The following is a 6,148-nucleotide window of genomic DNA, read 5'->3' as shown; positions in this document are numbered from 1 at the left end:
TTAGGAATATGGTATTTTAGGCAATTTTTCAACAATTTTAGGTTTGAAGAAGATTAGGAGATAACAGTGAAAGTGATTTCCAGCACCAACAAAGGGCGGGCGTCAGATCTTAATAATTATCTGTTTAAAACTATTAGAATACATGGCGTTTTGTGTTATATGTTGTATTAGGCCGCGCCAGTGATTTATGGGCAATGACATTCTATGTAATATAATTAATTATAGATTTAAATATCTTAATAAACATCAACCTAATAATACATCTTACACTCAACTAATGTGATATATATATTAAAGGTGTGTTAATTGGATGCACTCTAATTGAATATACAATATTCAAATTTATTTAGAGGGATGTATTGAATTGGGAATTTGAGAATGTTTGGAGTGATTTTAGTTCCGGTGAGATTTTGGAGAACTTTGAGTAAATGTAGATGATATTGGTGAAATTTTTAAAAGAAAAGAAAACCCTATTGATGATTTGGAAATTTTGTTTTATAGATTTCATAATAGTTTATCTGATTTGAGATTATTAACTTTTCTTTTCGACAGCCGGAACAAGATCATAGTTATAGTTAAAATCGTCATCTCCTAAAGTTCAAATTATTTGACATCGTAACGTAAATACAATACCATAGAGAAACACTGTAAAATCCTCAATAAATTTCAAGTGAACATGTCGAAATAAAAAAACAGATCTATTGTTGACTGCAATCCTATTAAATTTCTGACATGCCTGGTACCTCATTATCATATCGCAATCAACTCTTTTTTACCATCAACTTTATAGCCGGACTCGCAGTTTTCACCTGCTTCGAACACACAAAATCTCAGTGTAACAATGAGTCATCCTAAAGGTACCATTCAAGATAGAGACTATTCACAAAACGTTGATCATTCTAACACAGCCTCTGAATCAGACAAGGTATAATCAAGGTAACAAGCACATAGTTAGAGAGAATTATAAACCAATCAGTGAGGAAAAGAAACAATATCATGGAAACATACCGAGAATAGGATCTGAATTGATGTCTTCTGAGAAAATCTCCCAATGGGAACAACACGTAGTAGTCGTAGACGAAACAGAGGGTCTCAACAATTAAAGAGCTTGAGAATATGGGGGATAAGAAATCAAGGATTTTGTAAGAAGTAAAGACAAACTCATATATTTCATCAATGTCTTCTCGATGGGAGAAGTAATCAAAATATTTGTGCTGTTTCTAAAGAGAATTTTTTTTTTTTTAAATCTAAACTGTCTCTGAATAACTACCCTAGAGGTGGGATTTCTCCATCGCTATTTTTAACTACCAAATGATGTCAACTCTTCCAAAATCCTTTTCATAACTCCTTTCTCAAAAAACTGTTTTTAGTTCAATAACACTGGATTTGATATAGGTTTTTGTAAATTGTTGATTCAATAACGACAGAGTTCAAATGATTTTAATAATTTTACACAAATCTCATGTTCAATAACACATGATTTGAAAAGGTATTTATAAATCCATAATTGAATAACAGATGATTTTAATAAAAATCCAAAATCTCCTAAAAGTTCAAGTTCGATACACCCCTTTAGTTACTTTTGGATGAAAATATTGATATTGTGATTGATTTATTCTCTTGGGAAAATGATCTGAGTGTTTTCCTTGTAAAATGAAGATAACATTTATTCAGTAAAAAGTCATTTTACATCTGAATGACATTGTTTGAATGAAAAAGAAAACAATGAAAGAATAAAATAAGATGAAACATAATTAAAATTCCTTGTTAAAAAAAACTGGCCAGGTTGCCGATTAAGCGGCTGGTTAAACATGACTCGGGTGGTGGACGTGGCGAGATAGGCCACTTCGGTTGAATTATGCGGGAGGCTGAGTTATGGATGTGGACTGCGTATAATTTTAAAACTCGTCCGTGCTTTGGTTGTTACGGTTTCTAAGATGATTTTTGAGGAAGAAGATGATGTTACTTTTGGATAAGGTATGGAAAATTTGCAATATAAAATATTTTGTATTTAATTTAAAAAGAATTAAAAGTAATGTGATAGTTACATATCAATATAAATGTGTGATTATTGCAATGTAGACCAAAGAATATATATATATATATATATATATCTTATTCGTTCAATATACAAGCTTTGAATTTTTTATGGATTATATTCAACGGAATATGTGAAAACTTTGTAATTATAAAATGTTTTGTATCTAAGTCAAAGAGACCATTATATAGTTGATAAGATAATGATTTAAGAGGGATTCTAAGATCGGTTTTGGGTTGATTGATTATATGATATATGATAATGTTTAGAGAGAGATAGAGATATTTGGTAAAAAAATATGTAATAAAATTAAGAAAACATAGCAATGCATATTTGATGTAATAAAAAAAAATTATAGTGAGAGAAAGAAGAAGAGGTCAAAGGAGACAATTACGAAAAAATGTATAATATGTGTTGCAGAAGTTAATGAGATAATTGCATATGTAATTTCACTGTCATTGTTATTATTGAATACCCATAAGTTATTTTGCATCAAACTTATGAAAATTTTGCGACCGAGAACTACCTTTGCATCAAAGTTAAATGAGGTGATTGATAAGATAATGCGATAAAATGGTTAAAATATTTTTTTTAGTTAATTCATCATGAATTCGTCAATCATTTAATTAAAATCATGTAAAAAAATATTTTTAGTGATTTAGATTAATATTATTAACTTATCACTAAATCTCACATTTAAAAAAATATAGAACTAAGATTTTATATTTTCAAACTATTTAGAGTTAAAATTATCTTTTTAATATTTTAATTATTATGCAAAATTTACCGTATTATATATATATATTATATTTTCATACAATATTTATACCAGCGAATTTCCGAACAACCACTTAGTATCCACTTAAATTTGATGTAATTTTCATCTTATTTGTTCAAATGAAGATATGGATTTTGGTCATTTCGAACTCGACTTTTTCGGGTTACACCCTGGAAGTTCGCAGAAATCAGATATGTTTGACACACTCTACCCTTCTCGAAAATGAAATTACATGCTTGGCATTTGCGTTATGAAAGTTACATTTCCTTCTAGCACAATAGAAAGTCTCAGTCTGTTGATTTGTATTTGAAAATTGCCATATATCAAACGCTTCCTCTATAATTTGGTGGGTATCTCATGCTCTCTCTCTATTTATTTCATATGAAAATCCATTATCCGAAATAATAGATACATAGGTATAAAGCCACGAAAAAAAGGTATAAAGCCACCAAATCGATATCGCAGGAACATGGACATCCACGAATGGACCGTCACAAGATCTTCCAATAACATCTAGCTTTTTCTTTGGGTCAAACATATAGAGTCAGTGAGTTGATGATGAAGCCTTCGTGTTGCATGTAGTAGCTGCCAAACACTAACATATCCAAATCCACCGAATGAATAAATAATTTGATTCGCCTTTTTGAATTCAATTATGTCCAATGCGGTAGGTCACGAGGACATAACATCAATAATTTTTGGACACTTTGGTTTTTCTATTTCAGTCTACTATTCTGTATGAAGTTTTTTTTTGTTAACTAGGAGGAGTTATATGTAAGCTCAAGATTGTGCGCGTGTTCGAGCTGAGCTAAGAGTGTGTTACACAGTGCGGTGATTGTGTAACACAGTATGGCGAGTTTGTTACGAGTGGTGACGTGTCACAAACTTATGGAAATAGAAGATGTTGCTTGGACGTGAAGCAAAGAAGATCTTCTAGTTTGCAAGATTTTAGGAAATAGAATATTGTCTTTTTCGTGTCTACTTAATGAGATAATCTAAGAGAGTTTTAGGTTAAGCATTAAGAGAGAAAAAGCTAGAACAAGAGGTTTGTTCTTGTCGGCTACAGAGATCAAGTAACAAGTGTTTAGCTTGGGTCTCTGTGATTTAGAGATTAGAAACTGGTCTGTTGCTAGTCGTGTGTGACTGAGCATAAATCAGATTAAACAGATCTAGGGGATTGTTTAAAAGGTTTCTAATTTACAAGAAAGTGTTCTTGAAATCTCTTGTGTGTGAGTTATAATTTGGGTGTCTCTGAACTTTCATTATATATATGAGGTCTTTGTCTCCTCAAAGGCCCGGAACCAACCTACTAATCAGAAGAGCATTGCTTTCACAGCCGAGTCTAAGGATGATGGTCGAGTTACTAAGATTGAAGAAAACCTGAGTCTAATGGCACGAAACTTCAACAAGTTTGTCAAGTGTATGGAGAAAGGTGGTGGTAGATTCAATGGACACTACCAAAAGGATGATTATGAAAGGAGTAGCTCTTAGCACTCAAAGCATGATTCTAGCAAGAACACAAAGAAGTGTCATGAGTGTGAAGGTTACGGGCACTTCAGGAGCGAGTGTCCCCTTGCTAAGAGAAAAGAGCAAAAATGTATTGAGTGTAAAGGAATTGGGCATACACGCAGTGAGTGTCCTAGCATTCTCAAGAAAGAGAAGTCTCTCATGTGTTTCAGTGACACTGAATCTGAAAGCGAGAATGATGAAGGTGAGCTGCATCTAAACTTCATGGCGTTGATTGGTCAAGAAAGTGGAAAAGATACTGATGTTGACAGCGAGGATGACGGTGATCTTGAGCAAGATCTTGAAGCTGAGTACAAGTCCCTCTTCAATAAGTTCTCTGATCTCAGCCATGAAAACCTTGCACTGCTCAAAGAGACTGCAATGCTGAAAGCTCAGGTTAACATACTGGAACTTGATCAGCCTTCTATCAAGACGAAGGAGTACTCGATTAACATAGAATCAGATCAAGAAATACTTGCACTCAAGAGAGCTATGACAGAGCAGGAACGAGTTCGTAAGGAAACTGAAGCTCACGTGCAAAGGCTAAGTGACCTCTTGGCTATGGAGATCGATCGAAGCAGACTATTCGAGAGTCAACTTACTGAAAATCACAAGAAGGTTCGAATGTTGTCAGCTGGTACTGCATCTCTTGATCACATACTGACATTGGGACAGTGTCCAAGTCTCAGCATTGGCTTGGGATACAAGGGATCCACCTCCACATCTACAGAAACAAAATTTGTGAAGGAAGCTCCTAAGGAAGAAAAGAAACCTGAAGAGAAACGAGCTCATGTTGAAAGAAACAAGGATGTTCTTCCCAAACAAAGAAGACGTGGAAACGGTTGTCACTTCTGTGGAAAACGAGGACACAATGTTAGGTTCTGTTATTTTCGAAGACATCAGTATGAGAGAGCATGGAGGTTGAACCTGTGCTTCACCGAACCAACTGCTTACGGTTGTGTATGGATAGCCAAACGTGATCTGTATCCGAACTTCAAAGAGAATACTCATTCTAAGATAAACACCAGTTCTGTTAAGTCACACTCTGAAGCTGAACATGATCTAGTTTGCAACCTGGTACGAGTGCAAGTAGACACAGAGATCGTGAATAATGTTGCTTATACCTCTGCTGAAGAAGCATCACAAGCGCAACTTCCATGGTATTTTGATAGTGGTTGCTCAAAGCATATGACTGGAAATGAAGACTACCTTGAGAAACTCGAACTCATCAGAGGTGGAAAAGTTACTTTTGGAGATGGTGGACAAGGCAAAATCCGTGCAATTGGAATAACCTCCAGACCTGATGTGCCTAAACTCTCAAATGTTTACTTTGTTGAGGGTCTTAAGGCAAATCTGATCAGTGTGAGTCAACTTTGTGATGAGGGATTAGAGGTTATCTTCAACAGCAAGGAATGTCGTGCCGTTGACGCAAGAAACAATGTCGTGCTAAGGGGTATTCGTTCTGGAAACAACTGCTATCTTTGAAGACCTTCTAATGTGTGTTTTGCAGCTGCTGAATCCAAACTTGATCTCTGGCACAAGAAACTGGGTCACATGAACACAAATGGACTCTTCAGACTCGTAAATGCTGAAGTAGTAAGAGGTGTCCCTGATTTGGAGAAACAAACAGAGACAGTATGTGGAGCATGCTGTCAAGGAAAGCAAGTCAAGGTACAACACAAACAAATTTCAGAGATCAGATCTACACGGATATTGGAACTGGTTCATATGGATCTCATGGGTCCTATAACTCCTGAAAGCATTGCGGGTAAACGATACATTTTTGTATTGGTCGATGATTTTTCCAGGTATACATGGGTGGACTT

The sequence above is a fragment of the Brassica oleracea genome, chromosome C3, assembly GCF_000695525.1.
Source record: "Brassica oleracea var. oleracea cultivar TO1000 chromosome C3, BOL, whole genome shotgun sequence".
In the NCBI taxonomy this organism is placed as follows: Eukaryota; Viridiplantae; Streptophyta; class Magnoliopsida; order Brassicales; family Brassicaceae; genus Brassica; species Brassica oleracea.
Note: the sequence above shows the minus strand (reverse complement) of the source record.